The 27,292-nt window shown below is 39.4% G+C and overlaps 1 protein-coding gene and 1 pseudogene across 2 annotated transcripts in view; one reads left to right on the forward strand and one right to left on the reverse strand.

The window, feature by feature from the left end:
• The window catches only part of ARHGAP10 (Rho GTPase activating protein 10), a 341,466-nt gene that overhangs the window by 246,398 nt on the left and 67,776 nt on the right, over positions 1–27,292 (forward strand). The window lies entirely within an intron of this gene.
• LOC113925198 lies at positions 16,380–17,339 on the reverse strand (annotated as a pseudogene).

Genomic DNA, 27,292 nt, shown 5'->3' on the forward strand with positions numbered 1-27,292 from the left:
AGATCTTGGTGGACCCTGGGGTTGCTTTGGTCATTGATTGTGGCAGAAGTTACTCTTAACTGTAGCTCAAAGGGCTGACCGCTGCCATCCCCTTCCTTTTGGAGTTCTACTTTGGGAGAAGTTGGCCACCATGGAGAAGTCTAGCTACCCTGAGAATGCCAGGCTGTGAGGAAGCCCTGTGTAGGGGAGCTGGGTAGAAGAGAGGAAGAGAGATGCACAGTCAGCCTCTGCTCTTCCAGTCTTCTCATTCCAGGCATCAGCTGGAAACACAGCTTGGTCATCCCAGACTCTAGTGGGCAAAACTGAGGAACCCAGTGGAGAGCCAAAACTGAGGTTTCAGATCTATGGCCCCGATCACTGTCCCAGCCATCTCCAGCCATTTGATTTGACCTTGGCTGAGGCTGATCATTCCTGCTATGCCATGCCCAAACAGTTGAGCCAGAAAATTATGCATGATAGAATGGTGGTGGTTTGAGACTCTAAAGCTTTGGAGAGGTTTGTTACACAGCAATCAAAAGAAGGAGTGTCCCACCATTTCACAATGAAAATGAATTTTGGTTTAGTGAATTCTGTGTCCCTACTGACTTCCGGAAGAATGCTCTTTTAGGTAGAAAAGGGACTATTTTGAAAGGTTACATATTTAAAGAGCAACACGTGATCTGCATATTTTCATCCAATAATAATTCTAAAAATGGAAAATACATTGCAGGATCTGCAGGGGATTAGTTAGCATCTGTTCTTCCCAGGTTGACAGCAGTTTTAGAGTTTTAGCCAGCTTTCACCAGCTACCTAAAATTTCCACCTACCCTGCCCTCACCTCCCATCCTTCCCCAACACACAGACTTTACTTAACAGTGGGACTCTTGGGTCTCTTTTGGAGCAGGGCTCAGTATTACTACTGTACCCGTATGGTTTTTTTCCTGTTTTTTTTTTTTAACATATTTTTGCATAGTAGGATATAGGAAAATAAGGTTAAAATGCCTATATGTGCTATGGCTGTTAGGAAACTCCAAGGGGGTTAATCATCATGCTCTTTGACGAACACATCTCTATCCATGGCTGTAGAACTATAAGATCACTATTTCAGGAGCCAAATAAGGATGACTGGGGCGCCTGGGTGGCTCAGATGGTTGAGCGTCTGCCTTCGGCTCAGGTCATGATCCCAGGGTCCTGGGATCGAGTCCCGCATTGGGCTCCCTGCTCCTTGGGAGCCTGCTTCTCCCTCTGCTTCTCTCTCTCTCTGCTCCTCTGTCTCTCATGAATAAATAACTAAAAAAAAATCTTAAAAAAAAAATCTTAAAAAAAAAAAAAAAAAAGGATGACTTTATCTGTAATGAGTGCATTTATGAAATGGTAACAGTTCACAAAGCCTTTTCGTGTATTAATATCTGACATGTTCTTCCATTGCAAAGGGAAAACCAGAATAGAAGGAATGGTAAGACAAGATTACTCCGTAACAGGGCCACCGTGTCATGTTAACTGTGCATCTGGGACGGAATGAGCACTCAGATCATGACCGACTTGTGGCAGGAAATAAGGGAGTTCAGGTCTCAGCATGGTACAGTGTGAACTTATGAGGGGTTGGGGAAAGGTTACCCTGTCTTGCAGAAAAGGGTGACAGGTCAGCTTGACAGGCTTGTTTCTATATTAAGGAGTCAGGCACTTGGCTCAAATAGCTTGGCGAGTGAGACTGTCTTTTGGGAGGGGCAGATATTTTCTCATTTACAGATTCATGGGTCAACTATTCAAGCCCAGCCTGCATGCAGTGTTGGAGCCTCTTTTGGAATGCTCCTAGTCTTACCTTTGTAAGACTTTGTAAAACTTTGGTGACATGGAACTCCTCATCTCCTAAATTTACTGCCTAAGAGTTGTATAACTTCTTTAGTTCAGAAGGGTTTTCCCCCATATATTTAGTTGACATACGCCTTCTTATATTCTTAACCCATTAGCCCTGGCTTTAATCTCTGGGCCAAAGACAAGATGAATCCCTCTTTCACACGATAGTGTTTTTAGAATCAGATGCTTGGTAAGTTGCATGACTTTCTTTGGAATTGCCCGCCTTCCTGGTCACATTGTGCTGTGGTTTATAGCAAGTAATATATATATTTGGTCTTTGTCCATAGTTCCTGGCTCCCAGTTCCCAGAACCCTTGGAATTTCCTGAGCCATAGAGCCATGGGGACATCTTTGTTGTATTTGGTCTCTTGTCCTCAGTTCCTGAATTGCTTCAGGTGAAATGGGAGTTTTACTATTCCTGAAAAGCTTTCTCTACCACAACTGGGCTTATGTAAATGAGGTGACTTTTGGAAAGTACTTAAGGATGGGGGCTCTTTGCCAGAGGAACCTACAGTGAATAGAGTATTGAAACTTTCAGCCCTACCCCCTGATTTGGGGATTGAAGAGAGAGGCTGGAGGTTGAATCAGTCGCTAGTGGCTAGTGATTTAATCAATGATGCCTATGTCATGAAGCCTTCATAATGAACCCAAAAGCAGAGGGTTTTGGAGAGCTTCCAGTTCGGGAGCCAGAAAGCTTCCCACATGTCACAGTGCCAAATCCCAGACTCCATGAGAACAGACTTCCTTCGTTTGGCACCTTACCCTGTGTATCTCTTCATCTGGCTGTTGATTTATATCCTTTGGAGTATCTGTTGTAATAAATCAGTAATCTAGTGAGTAAACAGGTTTCCTGAGTTCTGTGAACTGCTCTAGCAAATTAACTGAACCCAAGGAGTGGATCATGTGAGCCTCTGATTTATAGCCAGTCAGAAACCCAGGTAAACACCTGGTCTTACAATTGGCTTCTGAAGCAGGGGGTGGGGGAGGCCGTCTCATGGGACTGAGCCCTTAACCTGTGGGATCTGATGCCACCTCTGGGTAGATACTGTCAGAATTGCGTTGAATTGCTCTAGTGTGGTCCAGTCAATATGGAATATAGTTGGGATTAGCATCTTCCTTGTTCTAGGTGAACTCTCTGTCTGTTAATTCTGTTGGAGATGTCCTCAGCTTGCCAGTCATAACATGTGGTGGCCTCACCCTGGCCGTACTGTCCACATTGACTACTCACAGCTGTGGCTGAGGCGTATGTTCTCACACTGTACTTGTGTGGCTGTTTTTACACGGGTTCAAGTATGGCCCCGATAGTTTTTTTCTCTTGAACCCTGCTCTGTTTGTTTCCAACCTGCTGAAAGCTGCTTGGGCACACTTCTTGCTCCGGAAATTGTTCACTCTCTCTCCAGTTTTTTGTGTCCTCTGTCTATGAAGACCAAGACGTTGTTAACAAATATTGAGCTCTGAGGCATAATAGTAGAAATATTTCTCTAGAGGTATAGTGGTGGATCTCAATCCCCAGGGAACATTTGGCAATGTGTGGAAACATTTTTGATTGTTAGACCTGAGTAGGGCTGCTATGGGTATCTAGTGGGTAGAGGCCAGAGGTGTTGCTAACCATGCACAGGATGGTGCCTCCAACAAGAATGATCAGACCTAGAATGTCAAGGGTGCTAAGGTTGAGGAGTCTTTGTCCCTATTCATGTAGTTCTAAACAGTGTCTGCTGAAAATGATATTTTTAATTTTGTTAGTCAAGTTTATTAGCATCCCAGACAAGGATTCTCAAAGTATGAATGGGGGTTCCCTGAGACCCTTTTAGGGGTCTCTGAGGTCATAGCTATTTTTATGATAATTGTCTTTCTCATTCTTTTACAATTGGAGAGAGGAGTTTGATGACATGATATCATGTCATGATATGACCAGAGGTCATATGACATCACAATATGGAAACAGATTGAATGCAGAAGCAGATATGAGAATCCAGCTGCCTTCTTTTAAATCTGACATTGAAGAGATTTTTCAAAATGGAAAACAGTGCCATTTCTCTCATTAAATTATTTTTGTTTTGGAAAACCATTGTTTTTTCATAAAACATGTTGATATGTAATGGATGTATTATTTTTAATCAACTAATATGCACTTAAACATTTTTTTAAATTTTGGTTTTTATTTCTATCACTAAGAATGTCAGTGGACATAATCCACACAAACAAAGATCCATACTGTTCTTTGGGATGCCAATAATTTTTACTAATATAAAGAGGTCCTGAGATGATGAATTTTAAGAACTTGTTTATTTTTAAATTTTATTTTATTTAAATTCGATTAATTAACATACAGTGTATTATTAGTTTTGGAGGTAGAGGGCAGTGACTCATCAGTCTTATATAACACCCAGTACTCATTCCATCACGTGCACTCCTTAATGTCCATCACCCAGTTATCCCCATCCCCCCACCCACCTCCCCTCTAGCAACCCTGTTTGTTTCCTATGTTTGAGTCTCTTACAGTTTGTCTCCCTCTCTGATTTCATAGTTTTATTTTTCCTTCCCTTCCCCTATGATCCTCTGTTTTGTTTCTTAAATTGCACATATGAGTGAGATCATACGATAATTGTCTTTCTCTGATTGACTTATCTCACTTAGCATAACACCCTCTAGTTTCATCCATGTCATTGTAAATGGCAAGGTTTCATTTTTTTGATGGCTGAGTAATATTCTATGTGTGTGTGTGTGTGTGTGTGTGTGTGTGTGTGTATACACACACACCACATCTTCTTTATCCATTCATCTGTCGATGGACATCTGGGTTCTTTCCATAGTTTGGCTATTGTAGACTGCTATAAACATTGGGGTGCAGGTGCCACTTTGGATCTCTACATTTGTATCTTTGGGGTAAATACCTACTAGTGCAATTGATGGGTCATAGGGTAGCTCTATTTTCAACATTTGGAGGAACCTCCATACTGTTTTCCAGAGTGGCTGCACCAGCTTGCTTTCCCACCAACAGTGTAAGAGGGTTCTCCTTTCTTCACATCCTTGTAAACATTTGTCACTTCCTGAGTGGTTAATTTTAGCCATTCTGACGGGTGTGAGGTGGTATCTCATTGAGGTTTTGATTTGGATTTCCCTGATGCCAAGTGATGTTGAGCACTTTTTCATGTGTCTGTTGGCCATTTGGATGTCTTCTTTGGAGAAGTGTCTGTTCGTGTCTTCTGCCCATTTCTTGATTGGATTATTTGTTCTTTGGGTGTTGAGTTTGATAAGTTCTTTATAGAATTGGGATATTATTGCTTTATCTGATAAGACATTTGCAGATACCTTCTCCCATTCTGTCAGTTGTCTTTTGGTTTTATCAACTGTTTCCTTTGCTGTGCAAAAGTTTTTTTTATCTTGATGAAGTCCTAATAGTTCATTTTTGCCTTTGTTTCCTGTGCCTTTGGAGACGTGTCTAGCAAGAAGTTGCTGTGGCCGAGGTCAAAGAGGTTGCTGTCTGCGTTCTCCTCTAGGATTTTGATGAATTCCTGTCTCACATTGAGGTCATTCATCCATTTTGAGTCTGTTTTTGTGTATGATGAAAGGAAATGGTCCAGTTTCATTCTTCTGCATGTGGCTGTCCCGTTTTCCCAACACCATTTGTTGAAGAGTCTGTCTTTTTTCCATTGGATATTCTTGTCTACTTTGTCAAAGATTAGTTGACCATAGAGTTGAGAGTCCATTTCTGGGTTCTCTCTTCTGTTCCATTGATTTATGTGTCTGTTTTTGTGCCAGTACCATACTGTCTTGATGATTACAGCTTTGTAATAGAGCTTGAAGCCTGGCATTGTGATGCCACCAGCTTTGGTTTTCTTTTTCAACGTTACTCTGGCTATTCAGGGTCTTTTCTGGCTCCATATGAATTTTAGGATTATTTGTTCCAGCTCTGGGAAAAAAAAGTTGATGGTATTTTGATAGGGATTGCATTGAATGTATAGCATAGACATTTAACAATTCCAGTCCATGAGCATGGAATGTTTTTTCCATTTCTTTGTGTTTTCCTCAGTTTCTTTCCTGAGTGTTTCATAGTTTTCTGTGCACAGAATCTTTGCCTCTTTGGTTAGATTTATTTCTAGGTATCTTACGATTTTGGGTGCAATTGTAAATGGGATCAACTCCTTAATTTCTCCTTCTTCTGTCTCATTGGTGTATAGAAATGCAACTGATTTCTGTGCACTGATTTTATATTCTGCCACTTTACTGAATTCCTGTATGAGTTCTAGCAATTTTGGGTAGAGTCTTTTGGGTTTTACACATAGAGTATTATGTCATCTGTGAAGAGTGAAAGTTTGACTTCTTTGCTGATTCAGATGCCTTTTATTTCTTTTTGTTTCTGATTGCTGAGACTAGGACTTATAGTACTATGTTGACCAACAGTGGTGATAGTGGACATCCCTGTCACGTTCCTGGCCTGAGAATGATACTTGCTGTGGGCTTTTCATATATGGCTTTTATGACATTGAGGTATGTTCCCTCTATCCCTACCCTATGAAGAGTTTTAATCAAGAAAGGATGCTGTACTTTGTCAAAAGTTCCTTCTGCATCAATTGAGTGGATCATATGGTTCTTATCTTTTCTTTTATTAATGTGCTCTATCATGTTGATTGATTTGCAAATGTTGAATCACCCTTGCATCCCAGGAATAAGTCCCACCTGGTTGTGGTGAATAATCCTTTTAATGTACCGTTGGATCCTATTGGCTAGGATCTTGTTGAGTATTTTGGCATCCATATTCATCAGGGATATTGGTCTGTAATTCTCCTTTTTGCTGGTGTCTTCATCTGGTTTTGGGATCAGGGTAATGCCGGCCTCATAGAACGAGTTTGGAAGTTTTCCTTCCATTTCTATTTTCTGAAACAGCTTCAGAAGAGTAGGTATTAATTCTTCTTTAAATGTTTGGTAGAATTCTCCTGGGAAGCCATCTGGCCCTGGACTCTTGTCTGTTGAGAGATTCTTGATTACTGCTTCAATTTCCTTGCTGGTTATGAGTTTGTGCAGGTTTTCTATTTCTTCCTGGTTCAGTTTTGGTAGTTTATACAGCTCTAGGAATGCATCCATTTCTTCCAGGTTACCTAATTTGTTGGCATATAGTTGCTCATAATATGTTCTTATAATTGTTGTATTTCTTTGGTGTTGGTTGTGATCTCTCCCCTTTCATTCATGATTTTTTTTTTTTTAATTTGGGTCCTTTCTCTTTTCTTTTTGAGAAGTCTGGCCCAAGGTTTATCAGTCTTACTAATTCATTCAAAGAATCAGCTCCTAGTTTCATTGTTCTGTTCTGTTCTTTTGGTTTCTATTTCATTGATTTCTGCTCTGATCTTTATTATTTCTCTTCTCCTGCTGGGTTTAGGCTTTACTTGCTGTTCTCTCTCCAGCTCCTTTAGGTGTAGGGTTAGGTTGTGTATTTGAGACCTTTCTTGTTTCTTGAGAAAGGCTTGTATTGCTATACACTTCCCTCTTAGGGCTGTCTTTTCTGCATCCCAAAGGTTTTGAACAGTTGTGTTTTCATTTTCATTTGTTTCCATGAAGTTTTTAAAATTCTTCTTTAATTTCCTGGTTGACCCATTCATTCTTTAGTAGGATGTTCTTTAACCTCCATGTATTTGAGTTCTTTCCAACTTTCCTCTTGGGATTGAGTTCCAGTTTCAAAGCACTGTTGTCTGAAAATATGCAGGGAATGATCTCAGTGTTTTGGTACTGTTTGAGACTGGATTTGTGACCCAGTTTGTGATCTATTTTGGAGAATGTTCCATGTTCACTCAAGAAGAATGTGCGTTCTGTTTCTTTAGGATGGAATGTTCTGAATATATCTGTGAAGTCCATCTGGTCCAGTGGTTCAAAGCCCTTGTTTCCTTGTTGGTCTTCTGCTTAGATGATCTGTCCTTTGTAGTGAGTGGGGTGTTACAGTCCCCTACTATTATTGTATTATTATCACTGGGTTTCTTTAATTTTGTTTGGTTTATATAATTGGCTTGCTCCCGTGTTAGGGGCATAAATATTTACAATTGTTAGATCTTCTTGTTGGATAGACCCTTTAATTATGATATAGTATCCTTTCTCATCTCTTACTACAGTCTTTGGTTTAAAATATAATTTGTCTGATATAAGGATTGCTATCTCAGCTTTCTTTTGATGTCCGTTAGCATGATACATCATTTTCCACCCCCCTTTTCAAGCTGGAGGTGTCTTTGGGTCTAAAATGAGTCTCTTGCAGAGAGCATATCGATGGGTCTTTTTTTTTTTTTTAATCCAATCTGATACCCTTTGTCTTTTGATTGGGGCATTTAGGCCATTTACATTCAGAGTAACTGTTGAAAGATATGAATCTAGTGCCATTGTATTACCTATAAAGTCTGTATATTGTCTCTGTTCTTTTCTGGTTTGTGTTACTTTTGGGCTCTATCTTCGCTTAAAGGATTTTAATATTTCTTGCAGGATTGGTTTAGTGGTCACAAATTCTTTTAGTTTGTGTTTGTCCTGGAAGCTTTTTATCTCTCTTTGTATTTTGAATGACAGCCTGGCTGGATAAAGTATTCTTGGCTGCATATTTTTCTCATTTAGCACCCTAAATATATCTTGTCAGTCCTTTCTGGCCTGCCAAGTCTCTGTGGCTAGGTCTTTTGCCAGTCTAATGTTTCTACCCATGTAGGTTACATACCTCTTGTCCTGAGCTGCTGTCAGGTTTTCTCTTTGTCTCTGAGATTTGCAAGTTTCACTATTATATGTTGAGGTGTTGACCTATTTTTGTTGATTTTGATGGCGGGGGGGGATTCTCCGTGCCTCCTGGACTTGAATGCCTGTTTTCTTCCCCAGATTAGGGAAGTTCTCTGCTATAATTTGCTCCGTTATACCCTCTTGGCCTCCCCCTTTTTCTCTCTTTCCTCTTCTGGGATCCCAATTATTCTAATATTATTTTGCTTTATGGTATCACTTATCTCTTGAATTCTCCCTTTGTGATCTAGTAGTTGTTTCTCTTTTTCTCAGCTTCTTTATTCTACATCATTTGGTCTTCTTATATCACTAATTCTCTCTTCTGCCTCATTTATCCTGGCAGTTAGAGCCTCCATTTTTTATTGCATCTCATTAATAGCTTTTTGATTTTGACTTTGTTGAATTTTAGTTCTTTTTTTCCTCCAGAATGGGATTCTGTAGTGCCTTCTATGCTTTTTTCATGCCCATATATTATCTTTACAATCGTTTTTCTGAACTCTAGTTCTGACATCTTATTTAATATCCATGCTGATTAGGTCCCTGGCAGTCAGTACTGCCTCTTCTTCTCTTTTTTGAGGTGGGTTTTTCAATCTTGTCATTTTTGCAGAAAGTGGTTGCTTTTCTATTTGGAGAATTGCAGCAATTCTTTTCTTAGGTCTCCAATTTAGTTCAGCGGTATTCAGAGTGATTTGATAGCTATCTAGCTGAATTCATGGGACTAGACAGAACTGAGGTCTCCTACTCTTCCACCATCCTGGACTCTCTCCACCAAATTTTAAGAACTTCTGACTAGGCTACATTTCTTCATTTTATAGGTGAGGATATCATATCATGAGGTCTTGTTAGAATCCAGATGTATAGAGTGTTGATATTTCCCAGCCTGAAAGGAAATTGATTGGCAGGTTCCTAGTTAACCTGTGGTAGTTTCTGGTTATCCTTTTCTGCTCTTGCAAGTGATCACTATTCCTTTTGTCATAAATCTGAGCCCAGTTTGGGATCTCCATTTGTTGGAACGGTTTCTTCTGCTTCAATTCCTTTCCTTCATTCATGGGTACCTGTTGTTGTTGTTGTTGTTGTTTTAGAGTTAGGATTACATTTTTGAAAATGTCTTTGGCCCTTTGAGAAGGCTTTCCTTTCAGGACCTCAAACGATGGAAGCATACATTACTTTACACAGACCATTTTGATGTCTACTTTCGTGAAACCTAAGTCTGGTATCCAGATAAGGGACAGTGCTATTCCTTGGAGAGAATATGTGGCTTAACTCCTGATCTTTTTTAATTTTTGGAATTACATTTCATATGGTTAACCAATTAAAAACATCATTGATATCTGTGATTTAGTGTTGGTCATATGGATATGTTTTTTAAGGTATGTTTGCCTTTGCTCTTTCATTCTGCCATGAAAGTAGTGGGAGAATAAAGACCTGCCCAGATGAAGTGTGTGAGGGATGTAGTGGTTGCAGGGTGCACTGACTCATGGGAAGAGCATGGTATTTGAGATGCTAGACATCATCTGGTCTGGTGCAACCCTTTCAGCTGGATCAGGAAACCGAGGCCTAGACATGCTATTACTTAATGATCTTTTGGCCCTTTACTAGAATTATGATTGTACACAAGTTATTTGATCTCACCAGACATCTGTTTCCTCATCTGTATCATTGAAATCAAAATAGCAGCCTTATAGGGTTGTTGATATTAATTTACATAATACCCTTTCTGTTGAAAAATTTCAAATCCACAGAAAGGTTGCAACATAATGCAATAAACATTTGTATTTCCTATACCCTATAGAATTTATTACATTATTATTGTTATTGTCGTTGAACCATTTGAGATGAAGTTCCATTTCTTCATGACCCCCTTCATTTCTAATTACTGCAGCATGTGTCTTCCAAACCAAGGACAAATTCAGGAAGTTTGACACTGACACTGTGTTGATATTTAGTGTATTGCAACACTAAGTGTGACCCATATCCCAACACATTGATGCTAACTGGGAACTTGTTAGAATTGAGAAGTTGGGGTCCCATTCTAGGGCTGCTGAATCAGAATCTGCATTTTAACAAGACCCTTGATTTGTATGTGTATGAATATTTGAGAAGCACTGTTCTGAGTAGTCCATATTCATAATTAGGTTTTACGTGATACTTTTTTTTTTTTTTTTTTTTTTTTTTTTTTTTTAGTAATCTCTTTGCCCAACGTGGGGCTTGAACTCATGACCCTAAGATCAAGAGTTGCATGCTCTGCTGACTGAGCCTGCCAGGTTCCCCACATGATACTTTTTTTTTTTAAAGAATTTATTTATTTATTTGACAAAGACACAGCAAGAGAGGGAACACAAGCAGGAAGAATGGGAGAGGGAGAGGCAGGCTTCCCGCCTAGTAGGGAGCCTGATGCGGGGCTTGATCCCAGGACCCTGGGATCAAGACCTGAGCAGAAGGCAGATGCTTAATGACTGAGCCACCCAGGCACCCCACATGATACGTTTTATAGAAAAATTTACCCACATGCAGGATCCAGTCCAGTATAATGAATTGTGTTTTAATAATTGGCATGTCTCTTTAGTTTCCTTGAATTTAGAATAATTCCTCATTGTCTTTCATGATACTGATACTTTTAAAAAGTATAGACCAGATGTTTTTAGTTTTTTAATTTAAAAATTTTATTTCTAGTATAGTTAACACACAGTGTTATATTAGTTTCAGGTATACAGTATAGTGATTCAACAATCCTATACATTACTCAGTGCTCAGCATGGCAAGTGTGCTCTTTAATCCCCATCATCTATTTTTACCCATCCCCCATCCACCTGCCTTCTGGCATCCACCAGTTTGTTCTCTATAGTTAATAATCTGTTTTTTGGTTTGTCTCTATTTTGTTGTTGTTGTTGTTCATTTGTTCAGTTTCTTAAATTCCACACGAGTGAAATCATACAGTATTTGTCTTTCTCTGACTTATTTCACTTAGCATTATATCCTCTTGATCCATCCATTCTTTTTTAATGGCTGATTAATATTCTATTTTATATATATGTAAACTGTCTCTTCCTTATCCATTCATCTGTTGATGGATACTTGGGCGGCTTCCATAATTTGGCTATTGTAAAGCTGCAATAAAGATAGGGGTGCATATATATTTTTAAATTTTCCTTTAATTTTTAAAGATTTATTTATTTGAGAGAGAGAGAGAGAATGAGTGGGGGGCAGAGCCAGAGAGAAAGGGAGACACAGACTCCTCATTGAGTAGGGAGCCCCATGGCGGGCTAGGTCCCAGGACCCTGAGATCATGACCTGAGCTGAAGGCAGATGCTTAACTGGCTGAACCACCCAGGTGCCCCAGGGGAGCATATATTTTTTCAAATTAGTGTTTTTGTGTTCTTTGGGTAAATACCCAGTAATGGAATTACTGGCTCATATGGGAGCTCTATTTTTAATCTTTTGATGAACCTCCTTCCTCTTTTCTACAGTGGCTGCACCAGTTTGCATTCCCACCAACAGTGCACTAAGGTTCCTTCTTCTCCATGTCCTCGTTAACACTTGCTGTTTTTTGTGTTTTTTGATTTTAGCTATTCTGAGAGGTGTGAGGTTTTATCTCATTGCAGTTTTGATTGGTGTTTCCCTGATAATTAGTGATGTTGAGCATCATTTCATGCAGTTGTTGGCTATATGAATGTCTTCTTTGGAGAAATATCTGTTTATGTTTTCTGCCCATTTTTAATTGGAAAACTTTTGTATTTGTATGTGTTGAGTTGTATATGTTCTTTATGTATTTTGGATACTAACCCTTTATCATATATGTCATTTGCAAATATCTTTTCCCATTTGGTGGGTTGTCTTTTAGTTTTGTTGATTATTTCCTTTGCTGTGCAGAAGCTTTTCATTTTGATGTAGTCCCAATAGTAAATATTTGCTTTTGTTTACCTTGTCTCAGGATACGTTTTTAGAAAACTATTGCTGTGGCTCGTGTCAGAGAAATTAGTGCCTGTGTCTTTTCTAGGATTTTTATGTTTTCACATCTCACATTTAGATCTTTGATTTATTTTGAGTTTGTTTTTGTGTATGGTGTAAGAAAGTGGTCCAGTTTCATTCTTTTGCATGTGATTGTGCAGTTTTCCCAACACTATTTGTTGAGGAGATGTTCTTTTTCCCATTGCATATTCTTGTCTCCTTTGTCATATAGTAATTGATCTTATAAATGTGTGTTTATTTCTGGCATGTCTATCTGTTCCATTGATCTATGTGCCTAGTTTTGTGCCAGTACAATAATGTTTTGATTACTACAGCTTTGTAGTATATCTTGATATCTGGGATTGCCATACTTCCAGTTTTATTTATCCTTTTCAAGATTGCTTTGGCTATTTGGAGTCTTCCATGGTTCCATACAAATTTTAGGATTATTTGTTCTAGTTCTGTGAAAAATGCTGTTGGTATTTTAATACGGATTGTATTAAATGTGTAGTTTGCTTTGGGTAGTATAGATATTTTAACAGTATTTGTCCTTTCTATCCATAAGCATGGACATCTTTCCATTTGTGTCGTCTTCAATTTCTTTCATCAGTGTTTTGTAGTTTTTGGAGTACAGGTCTCTCATCTCCTTGGTTGAGTTTATTCCTAGTCATTTTATTATTTTCAGTGCAATTATAAGTGGGATTTTTTTTAATTTCTCTTTTTGCTGCCCCATTATTAGTGTACAGAAACACAATGAATTTCTGTATATTGATTTTGTATCCTGTGAGTATACTGAATTCATTTATCAGTGGTAGTAGTTTTTTGGTGGAATCTCTCAGGTTTTTTTTACATATAGTATCACATCATCTGCACATAGTGAAAATTTTACTTCTTCCTTACCAATTTGGATGGCTTTTATTTCTTTTTCTTCTCTGATTGGTATGGCTAGGACTTCCAGTACTGTGTTGAATAAAACTGGTGAGGCTGGATATCCTTGTCTTGTTCCTGATCTTAGGAGAAAAGCTCTCAGATTTTCACCACTGTGATGATGTTAGCTGTGAGTTTTTCATATATGGCTTTTATTATACTGAGGTATGTTCCCTCTAAACCTACTTTTTTGAGGGTTTTTGTCATGGAAGGATATTGTACTTGTCAGTGCTTTTTCTGCATCTATGGAAATGATAATACGGTTTTTATCCTTTCTCTTGTTGATGTGATGTATCACGTTGATTGATTTGTGAATATTGAACCACCCTTGCATCCTAGACATAAATCCCACTTGATCATGGTGAATGATTCTTTTTTTTTTTTTTTGTGAATGATTTTTGAATTGGTTTACTAATATTTTGTTGAGGATTTTTGCATCTATTTTCACCAGAGATACTGGCCTGTAGTTCTCTTTTTTTTGGTAGTGTCTTTATCTCGTTTTGGTATCATGGTAATGCTGGCCTCAGAAAGAATTTGGAAGCTTTCCTTCCTCTTCTATTTTTTGGAATAGTTTGAGAACAGTAAGTATTAACTCTTCTTTAAATGTGTGGTAACATTCACCTGTGAAACTGTCTGGTTCTGGACTTTTGTTTGTTGAAAGTTTTTTGATTACTGATTCGGTTTCATTGCTAGTAATCAGTCTGTTCAAATTTTCTTCTTCTTCCTGATTTAGTTTTGGGAGATTATATGTTTCTAGGAATTTATCCACTTCTAGGTTGTCCAATTTGTTGGCATATAATTTTTCATAATATTCTCTTATAATCCTTTGTATTTCTGTGGTGTCAGTCATTATTCCACTTTCATTTCTGATTTTGTTTATTGACCTCCCTCCTCCCCGGAATCTAGCCAGAGGTTTATCAATTTTGTTGCTCTTTTCAAAGAATCAGCTCCGGGTTTCATTGATTTGTTCTTTTTTTTTTTTTTTTTTAGTTTCTGTTTTATTTTTGCTCTAATATTTATTACTTCCTTCCTGCTTGCTGGTTTTGGGTTTGTTTGTTACTCTTTTTCTAGCTCCTTTAGGTATAAGGTCAGGTTGTTTATTTGTAATTTTTCTTGCTTCTTGAGGTAGGCCTGTATTGTTATAAACTTCCGTCTTAGAATGGCTTTTGCTGCATCCCAGAGATTGCAGCAACAGCTGACTGCTGTTTTAATTTTCATTTGTCTCCATGTATTATTTGATTTTTCTCTTTGATTTCTTGGTTGACTTATTCATTGCTTAGTAGCCAGTTTTAACCTCCATGTATTTGCTTTTTTCCAGATTCTTTCTTGTGGTTAATTTATAATTTCATAGCATTTTGGTCAGAAAAGATACATAGTATGACTTCAGTCTTTGTGAATTTGTTGATACTTGTTTTGTGGCCTAATATGTGATCTGTTCTGGAGAATGTTCCATGTGCACTTGAAAAGAATGTATATTTTGCTGTTTTAGGATTGAATGTTCTGGATATATCTGTTAGATCCATGTGGTCTAATGTGTCATTCAAGGCTACTCTTTCCTCACTGATTTTCTATCTAGATGACCTATCTATCCATTGATGTAATTGGGGTGTTAAAGTTCCCTACTACTATTGTATTACTATGGATTATTTCCTTTGTGTTTGTTATTAGGTGCTTTATATATTTGGGTGCTCCCATTATTTATATCTTGTTGGATTGTTCCTTTATGATTATGTAATGTCCTTTTTTGTCTCTTGTTACAGTATTTCTTTAAAGTCTGTTTTGTCTGATAAAAGTATTGCTATCTGGCTTTCTTTTCACCTCCCTTTGCATGACAACTGCTTTTCCACACCTTCACTTTCAACCAGCATTGTCTTTAGGTCTGAAATGAGTCTTTTGTAGGCAGTATATAGATGGGTCTTGCTTTTTTATTTATTCTATCACTCTGTGTTTTTTTGATTGGAGCATTTAGTCCATTTACATTCAAAGTAATTATTGATAGGTGTTTATTTTTTGCCATTTTGTTACTTGTTTTTGGTTGCTTTTGTAGTTCTTTTCTGTTACTTTGTTCTCTTGCTCTCCTATGGCTTATTGATTTTCTTTAGTGATATACATGGATTCCTTGGTCTTTATCTTTTTCATATCACTGGTTTTTGATTTATGGTTACCATTAGGTTTGTGTATAACATCTGCATATAGCAGTCTATATTAAGTTCATGGTCACTTAAGTTTGAACCCATTCTTTACTCTTCCCACGCACGTTTTAGGTATATGGTGTCATACTTTAAATTTTTTAATTTCAACATTTACATTTACTAATTTTTATTTTATTTTTTTTCTGAAGATTCACCCATTTATTTGAGAGAGAGGGAGATAGCATGAGCACACGTGAGGAGAGGGGGAGAGGGAGAGGGAGAGAAACAGACTTGCTGCTGAGCATGGAGCTCATTGTGGGGCTTGGTCCCATGACCCTGAGATCATGACCTGAGTCAAATTCAGGAGTCAGATGCTCAACTGACTGAGCCACCCAGGTGCCCCAGACTTGACTTATTTTTTATTTATTTATTTTTAAAAGCCACATTTATTCAGCGTCGTGATCAGACTATTACATTTAGCAATCAGCAGCATGGGTGCCAAAAAAAAAAAAAAAAAACAAAAAAAAACCACACAAAAACTCTACGTTAAAACCCTTTGTTGGAATGCTTTGCACTTTCCACAGAACAAAAACTAAAATAACCTGTTTTACAATTAGTCACAAATACAATCCTCGAGTTTTTTACCCATACACATGAGTATTGTTTAAAACATATCTTCTTTGTAGCAGCTAGGCCCTGCCATCACTGTGCTTGGCTGAGTTCACAAATCTGTTGTAACCTGTAGCTTCCCTGCCACTTCTCTGGCTTTCCTCTCCTAAGCTTTGTTTCCTGGCAATAATTAAAACCTTCTGCCACTGCTGTAGCTACTGCTGCTGCTGGAACCACCACAGCCACCTTGGTTTTGTGGTTTGGCAAAGTATTGGCCTCCACCATCATAGGGGCCAGAGCTTCTGCCTCTAAAATTTCCTCCTTTCATGGGTCCAAAATTTGAGGATTGACTGTTATAATTGCCAAAATCATTATAGCTTCTGCCACCTCCAAAGCTGCTTCCGTCATGACCAAGTCCGTTATAGCGATCCCCACGGCCACCATATCCACCACCACCTCAAGTGCCACTAAAGCCACCTTGACCACTGAAGTTCCCACGACCAAAGTTGTCATTCCCACCAAAACCACCTCTACGACCACCACCAAAGTTTCCAGAACCACTTCGACCTCTTTGGCTGGATGAAGCACTAGCCATCTCTTGCTTAGATAGGGCTTTCCTTACTTCACAGCTGTGGCCATTCACAGTATGATATTTCTGAATTACAATCTTATCTACAGAGTCATGGTCATCAAATGTTACAAAAGCAAAACCTCTTTTTTTGCTACTGCCTCGGTCAGTCATGATCTCGATCACTTCAGTTTTCCCATACTGTTCAAAATAATCTCTTAGATGATGTTCTTCAGTGTCTTCTTTAATGCCACCAACAAAAATCTTTTTCTCAGTTAAGTGGGCACCAGGTCTTTGAGAATCTTCTCTTGAGACAGCCCTCTTTGGTTCCACAACTCTTCCATCCACCTTGTGTGGCTTTGCGTTCATGGCTGCATCCACCTCCTCCACAGTGGCATACGTGACAAACCCAAAGCCTCTGGAGCGCTTGGTGTTTGGATCTGTCATTACCCCACAGTCCGTAAGCATTCCCCATTGCTCAGAACGGCTCTTCAGACTCTCATCGGTTGTTTCAAAGCTCAAACCTCCGATGAAGAGCTTCTGCAGCTGTTCAGGCTCTTTGTGAGACTCTGACTTAGACATGCTGGCGGTGGGAGGGGATATTTTAACGATGCTCACTTGGTGATGTCAATGGGCAGAAAAGCTTGACTTATTTTTATAAATATAATCTTACTGCTTTTGTGCATTCTACTTTTCTTGCTCCTACTTATGATGTTTCTTTCCATTCAAAGAGTTCCCTTTAACATTTCTTGTAGGGCCTGGTTTAGTGGTCATAAATTTCTTGAACTTCTGTTTGTTTGGGAAACTCTCTCCTTCTATTCTGAGTGGTAGCCCAGATGGATAGAATGTTCTTGGTTGCAGGTTTTTTTTTTCTTTAAGCACTTTGAATATATTATGCCACTGTCCTCTGACCTGCGAGGTTTCTGCTGAAAAATCAGCTGATAGCCTGGGATTGAGTTTCCTGCATATGTTACTGTTTTTCTTTCCTTTGCTGCTTTTAAAATTCTCTCTTTATCAGTATTTTTTGCCATTTTAATTACTCTGTGTCTTGGTGTATACCTCCTGGGGTTGATTTTGTTGGGAGCTCTCTGTGCCTCCTGGATCTAGATTTCTGTTTCCTTCCCCAGATTTGGGAATTTTTCAGCTGTTACTTCTTCAAAAAATTTTCTGTCCCCGTTTCTCTTTCTTTTCTTTCTGGGATCTTTACTATATGAATGCTCTTCCCTTGATGGTATTGCTGAGTTCTGTTGTCTGTTTTCATTTTTATTATTTTTTCTCTCTCCTGTTCAACTGGATTGCTTTCCATTATCCTGTCTCCCAGGTCACTGATCCATTCTTCTGCTTTCTCTAGTCTACTGTTTATTCTTTCTAATGAATTTTTAATTCCAGCTGTTGAATTCTTTATCTCTGATTGGCTCTTTTATGTTTTCTGTCTCTTTGTTGAGGATTTCACTAATGTCCTCTACTCTTTTCTCAAGTCAGTGAGTATCTTTATTACTGTTATTTTAAAGTCTCTATCAGGCATATTATCTCCATTTTGCTTAGTTCTCTTGCTGTGATTTTCCTCTTCTTTCATTTGGGACATATTCCTTTGTCTCCTCATTCTGTCTAACTCTCTGTGTTAGTTTCTATGTGTTGGGCAAGTTAGCTATGTCTCCTGCTCTTGAAAGTAATGGCTTATGAATGAGAGGGCCTGTAGTGCCCTGCAGTGCAATGTCCCCTGTTCACCAGGACCTGGCACTTCATGGGAATCTCCTATGTGTGTTACTTGCATGCTGCTGTTGTGGCTCACCTGGCTTTGTTCAATCCAGTCATGTGTCACGGCTCTCTTTGCCTGTTGTGGGCAGGGTTTCGTCCCTGTGTTGATAGTGGGCCAGTCTGGGGCCACCTTGGGCTTGAGTTGAGTCAGACTACGCTTTTGCCAGAGTAACAGTAGCACTGAACTGCAGGGCACTTTCCCTGAGTTGTCCCCTATGAAGCTTTTTTTGGTGGGTGGGTTCTGCAGTCAGGCCTAATGTCTGCCCCTAGCCCACTACTGGGGTTGCAGTTAGAATGATGTATCTAGTTATCTTCCCCTCTCTCTGGGACAGGAGTCACTTTGCAGTGGTGCTGGCCACTGTCAGGGCTGCTTGCACAGTGCCAAGCTTTTGGCACCACTTTGGATGGGCTATGGCCAAGGGTTTTTTGGAGGGGGCAGGGTGCATGGTGACAGCAAGGTCCACACTAGTGCTCTATGGGAGCAGCAGTTTGGGAAATTCCTGCTGAGGCTGCCTGGGTTGTGGGGGAGCATATCCACAGAAGTGTGATGGGGCAGAGGTGCCTTTAGCAAGCTAGGTGGACAATGTTGGCACTGTGCTTGTTCCTGTAGGTGTCCGTATATCTAGGCTGGGAAGCAGGGTGGGTAAATTGGTGCCACTAGCTCTTTTTTTCTTGGAGAAGTCTCTCAGAGAGCCCTGCCCTCTCTGGCCTGTGCTCTGAGATTAGTAAATAAATCTCCTTGCTGTATACTCCAGGTGTTTTTCAAACTGCTGCTTCTGTGCTTTATCTTAGCAGGGCTGTTTGTTGTTCTGTTTAAGGGTGGGAACTCAGTTTCCTCTCACCCTTTAGCTCCCGAAGCTGAGCCCACTGATTCTTAAAGTTCCAGGTGCTAAGCCCCATCACTTATAAGAACTTGTGAAACCAGGCCCCTTTAAAGCCAAATGTTGTGGTGATTCCTCTTCCCATTGTGTGTTCCCCATGCCTGAGGTGTCTGGTGTGGGGTCTGGTCCTCTCCCCTCTTCGTGCCCACTGTGTCCCTTCCTCCTGAAGACAGTCCATTGGCTCCTGACTGTGTCTTTGCCCTTCCTACCCTCTTCAGTGGGGCATCTTTTCTACATTTAGCTGTGGAGAGTCTGCTCTGCCAGTCTTTGGGTCCTTTTCTGGGTTATTTGCACTGATGTGGGTGCTGTTGAGTTGTAACCATGAGACGAAGTGAACTTAGGATCCTACTACTCCACCATCTTCTCTGGAAGTCTAGACCAGTTCTTTTATAAACTGATCTTTATTTTGAATCTTTCTTCATGATTAGATTCAGGTTATGTACTTTTGGGAGGTAAATGATGTTGATTATTCTAAGCAAATCACCTGGGAAGTTTGAATGGCTGGGGGGCTGGAATCATCTGGAGACCTCCATACTCACATTTGGTGCCTAGGCTGGGGTGACTCAGAGACAAGGCTCCTCTCGGACTATTGAGCAGAGTCTCTTAGATAAGCTTGTGTTTTCTCACAGAGCATGGCAGCCTAAGGGAGTGTTCTAGCCACCACGACAGAGACTGTAGGGCCTTTTATAATCTAGCATCCACAGTCCTCTAGCATCACTAATGCATATGCTGTTGGTTAGCATGGTCAGGAGCCTGCTCAGATTCAAGGGGAAGGGACATAGATGCCACTCTTGATGGAAGAGTGTCAGTGAATTTGTGGTTGTGTTTTAAAACTGTCAGAGGTGATGACTGCCAGATTTTTTAATTGTAAAAACAGGTTTTTTCCCTTTGTAGTTAATGGTGATCCATTAGGATATAGCCTGAGACTTTTGTTTTTTGTTTTTTAAAGATTTTATTTATTTATTTGATTGAGAGAGAGAGAGAACATGAGTGGGAGAGGGAGAAGCAGATTCCCTGCTGAGCAGGGAGCCTGATGCAAGGCTCAATCCCAGGACCCTGGGATCATGAACTGAGCCAAGGCAGACGCTTAACTGACTGAGCCATCCAGACGCCCCACCAATAGCCTGAGACTAAGAATCCTATTCCATGGTAGACTTTTATTCTTTAGTGATAGCATTCATTGATGTCTCCTGAGCATTTATGATTTGGGACTTAAATTACATAAAAATCTTAAACATAATATGCTCATCTCCCAGTAAATAAACATATAATGATGACAGACAGTTTTAGATTATTGAATAATTCCTGTGACAAAGATAAGCATGCATGGACCCAATTTGATGGGTACTAAACAATTTACATGGATGTAAGTAACAAGCACTTAATTATTAGAATGTCAACAGAAATACAGATGAAGAGGTTCTGCTCTCTGGGTGTGGTTCTGTGGCTGTTTTATCCTGACTGTTCTTTCCTTCCAATTAAAGGAATGCACTTAAGGCATAATGCACCATTCATCATGATTGGAAACATTTGTGTCAAAGCTGGTTCTAGGAGAAGTGAAATCAGTTGAGGAAGATCTTACCTTTTACACTTCAAACACAGCTGTTGTAACTGAGAGTTAGCAAGTTCCAAACTGTTGTATAATGCAGGAACATAAGCATTAACCTTTTGAGCCTGAAGGTGCAGGAACTAGGTAAAGATTATGATTTCATCGTATTTAAGTCTTATTAAAATGAATTGTGCGGTACATACTGAAGGAGTGGGTATCAGGCGCCAGTATGTGTGACTTCCACGGAGGCTTGAGTTGGCAGGGTGAGGGTTTAAACATTGGGCTGCTTGGAATATTCTTAAAATTATGCATGAGTATTTTCTAAATTCCTATTTAGAAACATTTCAATTAGGAGGTGAAATCTAGCTGTGTGCTAAGGTGTTTAGAAATCAAATCTTGCCCAAACACAGTTGTGTATGGCAGAGGTCACTACCTAGCACATGTAACTAAGGACTGAATACTGGCAAATTCTGGGAGACTGAGGTCCATGTATTTTTGTAGTCATCTATTGACTTCTTTAAAATGAGACAAATGTTACATGAGGAAAAAAAAAGCTCTGAAGAATAATCATTAAAATTTTAACAGAAATGTTTCTGTGTGTGGAATGTTGGGTGGTTTTTATCTTCTTTAAAGAGTTTTCTTTCTTGGGGCACTTGGGTGGCTCAGTCGTTAAGCGTCTGCCTTTGCCTCAGGTCATGATCCCAGGGTCCTGGGATCGAGCCCGGTACGGGGTTCCCTGCTCGGCGGGAAGCCTGCTTCTCCCTCTCCCACTCCCCCTGCTTGTGTTCCCCCTCTCGCTGTGTCTCTCTCTGTCAAAATAAATAAATAAAATCTTTAAAAAAAAAAAAGTTTTCTTTCTTTTTTTTCTTTTTCTGAGTTTACCAGAATTCTACAAGGAATATAATGTGTGTTAGTTATCACTTTTGTAACATGAATAAATTGTACAGTTAACCTTTGAACAATACGAGTTTGAACTGCGCAGGTTCACTTACAGATTTTTTTTTTAAGATAAATACAGTATAGTACTGTAATATATATTCTCAATAAAATTTTCTTTAGCTTACTTTATTGTAAGAATACAGTGTATAACACATATGACACACAAAATATGTGTTAATCAACTGTTTATGTTTTCAGTAAAGACCTCTGGTCAACAGTAGGCTTTTTTTTTTTTTAAGATTTTACTTATTTATTTGACAGAGACACAGCGAGAGAGGGAACACAAGCAGGGTGAGTGGGAGAGGGAGAATAGGCTTCCTGCTGAGCAGGGAGCCCAAATGCAGGGCTCGATCCCAGGACCCTGGGATCATGACCTGAGCCAAAGGCAGTCACTTAATGGCTGAGCCACCCAGGTGCCCCAACAGTGGGCTCTTCGTAGTTAAGGTTTTGGAAAGTCAGAAGTTACATGTGGATTTTTGATTGCTTGGGGGCGGGGAGGTCAGCACCCAACCCCCCATCCTTATTCAAGGATCAACTCTAATTTGAAACAAAAAAATTACCAATAAAAAGCTAAACCAAACTGTCCCTGTAAATTTTAAAACCATTGATTTAATATGAAGACTGATAAACATCCCTGCCCCCACCATGCAGCTTCTCATAAAGGACCACCGTTGACCACCTTCAAAACATGGTTTTGCTTTAGGCATTTCATTTTTATGAAAGTTAAAAACGTAGGAAAAGAGAAGTTTGCTGCACTATCTCTTAAATATGTAGACCATGCCTGGGGGCATACATACTTGAAAAAGGTTTTAGATGATTCTGATAAATATAATCATATACGTGCCTTCAGGAGATGTTGTCTTCACTGTGATTAAAATTCACACATTTCCTTTTAGAGAATTAATAGGTCTATGGCTTATTTTTTCTTTCTAGGGACATGGTCATTCTGATCTACTCAAATGACTAGGGGTCATGGCTTGTATTCCAAAAGAAAAATGTCATTCACCTTGAAAATGTCATAAAATGATGAGTGTATTTACTTGTATTCAATTTAAAGTGTCACAGGTATCACTGAAGGAGGGGCCTGCTTTTTGTCATGACTAGAGCTAGTGCTGGGTTGGGGAGGCCTCTTCTTATGGACCCCCAGGCCTTTGGGGATTGCAGATGGTGGGCTTCCTGTGTTCTGATCCTCTATGCTGCTATTAGGACCAAGTGATTTCTAAGGGAGCGTTGAGTCCTGCAAAGATAAAGGGTGAAAAAAAAAAAAACCAAAAAATTTTGGGAGAAGTGGTACACCAAAATTGGAGGAAGAGGAGCAGGAGAAAAAAGAAAGGAATATTATGTATTGAGTATGCTTCATTGTTGGTGGAGCGTATCTCTATTTCCTTAATTTTATTCTAGGCTTTTATTGCTGAAATGAAAACTTTTTTTTAAAATATTCTTTTTTTTCTTTTAACAGATTTTATTTATTTATTCATTAAAGAGAGAGAGAGAGAGAGAGAGAGAGAGGGAGGCAAAGGGAGAAGCAGGCTCCTAAGGAGCGGGGAGCCCGATGCGGGACCCGATCCCAGGACCCTGGGATCATGACCTGAGCCGAAGGCAGACACTTAACCATCTGAGCCACCCAGGCGCCCGAAATGAAAACTTTTTTACATAGTGGGTTTTTATTTAGTGAAGAGTATTTCTTGGAATTTGGGTTTTGAAAGTCATAGTTACAGCTGTGTTTGGGAAAGTGTATTCTGACTTTGGAAGGTGTATGCTTGTATTTCCCAGATGTTTGCAGGTGCAAATTGATAAAACTGCACCTGGAGTGTTTTTAAAGGGTTGCAAACCAGAAAACAACATTTTATAACTGGGAATATATGTTCACACCATGAGTGTAAGAGCAGTGTAGCTTTGGCTGAATCAGGAGAAGTTTCCCTTATGAATTGAGTGGGGAGAAAGTTATTTAGGGAGTCTATAAACATTTTCTTAATGCCATTTAGTTCTCTATATATCAAAGTTATTAATTATTATCATTACCTCTGTCAGTTCTTGTTGAACACTAGAAACACCAGGGCACTGATGTTGCATGCACAGTTAATGGCACTGAAAATACCCATGGTTTGGGGTAGGTAGTTCTGGGGTATGTTTCATTATATAAAGTCTGGTAAATAAAAGTTGTCATTTATTGAAATCTTGAAGTAAAGAAACCAAAGTCAGTTATATATTACTCTAGTGCATGGAGTTCTACAGAAATCAATGTGGTATATACCCCATTAGGACTTGGGAAGGGGTCTGAAAATGTCTCTAGAAATTAAAGCTAAAAGCTTGGAAAGAAGAACAAGAGGAACTTTAGCAATTTGATAAATTAAAAAAAGTGTACTTTTTTTCCTTTTTCTTTCTTTTCTTTTCCTTTTTTTTGGGGGGGTTGTGTTGTAAACCAAAATTGAAGTTGTTTTTCGAGAAGCTCACAGTAAGTCAGGGCCACAGTGAAAGCCCGAGCCTGTAGGATTAATAGGCTGGGACTGGGAATGTCCCCCTTTTCCCTCCCATTCTTCCTGGCTGCCCTTCATCCTCTCTTCTGTGACACAGTGGGAGGGGCCTCATGCTGATGGGTAGGTGGGGTACTCTGAGCCAAACCCTGTAACATGGTCCAGTGTCAGCCTCACAGATCCCTGTGTTGAGGCTTGCATCAGATAACGCATATGAAAGCACTTGGAGGAACTGCAGCTATTAAGCAGAATCTCCCCTGATGAGGAAGCACATGCGTAAAGAGCAGTCTGTTGGAAGGAAAGGACCCAAGCCAGCAAGATGGGAAATAGCAGTTGGCGTTGAGGCCTTGGTCTGGGAACAAAGCTTGAGTTTACCACTAACTAGTGGTATAAATATGAGCAAATCTTTAACCACAGGGGCCTCGGTTTGTTCCACGGTGAGATAAAGGGCTTGGCATAAGTGATAAGTAGGATACTTTTCAGCTCTGAGATTCTGAGTTCTAATGAGCCAGAACAAACGTGAAGCCTCAGAATATTTCCAGCGTCAAGTCTAAACCCAACTGGTATTTCACTGTCAGCCCTTATTGTCGATTCTAGTTACGTTTTCTGTAGAAGACCGGTATTTAGTCATGGCGTCGAGCCGATTCGAGGACAGACAGCTGGAAAGTTTTCAGAGTTCTCTCTGTACTGCTCACACAGTAGCTGACTTCTGAAGTTATACTGTAGATGGAAGGTTCAGGCTACCTTGGTGCCAGCTTAGAGTCCTACAACCTGAACGTGATGAATGTTTGCCTCAACACACTATAGACTCCGAAGCTGAAAGGAATATCTGGCCATTCTGTAGTTCAATATTGTGGAAAGAAGACTGGAAATTTTATTTCTGTCCCTTTGTATGTGAAATGTTTACTAAGGGGAGTAGGCATTGATTTCCAACTACCTGCTGGCCATTTATATAGTTATAGTTCGGTGAGATACGCCATCATCAAAGAGGACATAGTATGAATGGCGCTTAATGCGATTGGATGATGCTGGAGACAGGGCAGCATAGTGACTGACACATCCACATTGAAGTCAGGAAATCTGAGTTCTGGGTTCAAATCTTTGTAGGTCAAGCATTTGGTCATAGGACTAGGTCAGACATCTATTTCAACTACCCAGGTATTAGTATTCCTATTGCAGTAAAGACTGGTGAATTCTTCTGTAGAAACATGTAAAAAAATAAAAAAGAGATCTTGAATTATCTCATCCCCCTTAATTTGCTTTAACCATATTACTAGTTAATTTAGTTGAATCAAATGCCACAGGTTTGAATTGGGTACTAAAGCAAACTTTTCAGAGACCATTTTTATTTCCTGTTATCTACACAGCATTTCCAGCAGACGTGCCCAATCATTTCCACATGTGGCCTCTGGTGGCAGAGCAGGAAGGACTTGGGGAGGTATCTGTCTGTATGGCTGAGTCCCATGGGCATACACGTGCGGTTTGTTGAGTCTGAGGAATCTGTGCCTGAGAGGTGGTGCCAGACTTGTGTTTGTGCTGACACTCAGGAGACCTGAATACGCGCTTACTTACCTGACATGCTTACGTGCAGAATTTTGTTTTTTTGTCATTGGATTGGCTGGTTTGAGTTTTTCTTTGTTATAAAATACGTAGGTGCAGTGAAGAAACTTTCTACCCTGAAAAAAATGTTTTGAGTAGACTTGATCTCAGTATTGTTTCACATGAGTTCATCTGCCCTACAATGAAGGAAGCCTGGTGCTAGGGAAGTTAGGAGAGTCCAAAGATTTTGAAAAGAGATCTGGGCAGTAAAGGAATTTATATCCATACAGTGGTTCTAGAATCGGGAAGTCATTGTTAAAGATGACACACATCTTGGCCACATAGAACAAGACAAGCAAAATTGTAACTTCTGGAATCAGATGGCCAGAAAACAGGTCAAAACTTTTAAAGTATAAACAGTTTTATAAACAGTTTACTGTTTCCTCCTCTCCTAAGTTTAAAAAGAATATTTTTAAAAAGTTATTTCTGGTGTTCAGCCATGAGAGCATAGCTTTGTAGCTTAAAAAAACAAAGAGTTGAGTACTTGAGGCTAGTGCCTTGGCAAACAAGGTAGATGCACATGAAAGGTAAGGGGGTCTTGAAACATCTGGGAGGACATAGCACATGATGGTGAGTCTTAGGCAGATAATCTCATATATACATAATCTGAGATTATATAGTATCCAGTTTTACTCTTTTAAACAGATGTAGAATAGTATAGTTGGTGATTTTTTTTTTTCCCCCTGAGAATTAAATTTTGTTTTTTAAACTGGCAATAGGGGCTTTGGAATCAGAGCTGAGAGTAGAGATACCAACTCTACCATTTTCAAACTGGAGATTTGGATTCATGATTTAATCTTTGAGCTTTTATCATTTTAAAATGTGGGGAACAGTGCTTCCCTCAAAAGTTGTGAGAATATTAAAGCCTACTACCTAGTAGGCGTTTTTTAAATGTTAAATGTATTCAATGAAAGAGGAAGTAATTTAAATCTCAAATTTTTGAGCTGCAGTGCACACAAAATAATGATGTGATTTTGGCTGACTTGGGAGTTTCCGTAAGGGGCTCTATTTGTTTCTTCCCTTTTGCCCTTTGCTTGATGGGCTTTATCCATAAACGTTTTAGAATCATAGTGTTTAGAATAACTAAACAGTGAATTGGAGGAATATTCAAGACCTCAAGAAATTAGTGCCCTTTCAAAACAGTGGTTGAGCTGGGTAGTGAGGGTCTAAATCCATTTTTATTATCATTATTTACTATATGTGATCGTATTACAAGTATCATTAGCTCCCGTTTATTTCTGGTTACGGTGGGCCAACTGCTATACTAAACACTTTATAAACATTTTCTCATTTAATCCCTGTAATAACATGAGATCTAGTTGTTATAGCCCTCAT

The sequence above is a fragment of the Zalophus californianus genome, chromosome 2 (assembly GCF_009762305.2).
Source record: "Zalophus californianus isolate mZalCal1 chromosome 2, mZalCal1.pri.v2, whole genome shotgun sequence".
In the NCBI taxonomy this organism is placed as follows: Eukaryota; Metazoa; Chordata; class Mammalia; order Carnivora; family Otariidae; genus Zalophus; species Zalophus californianus.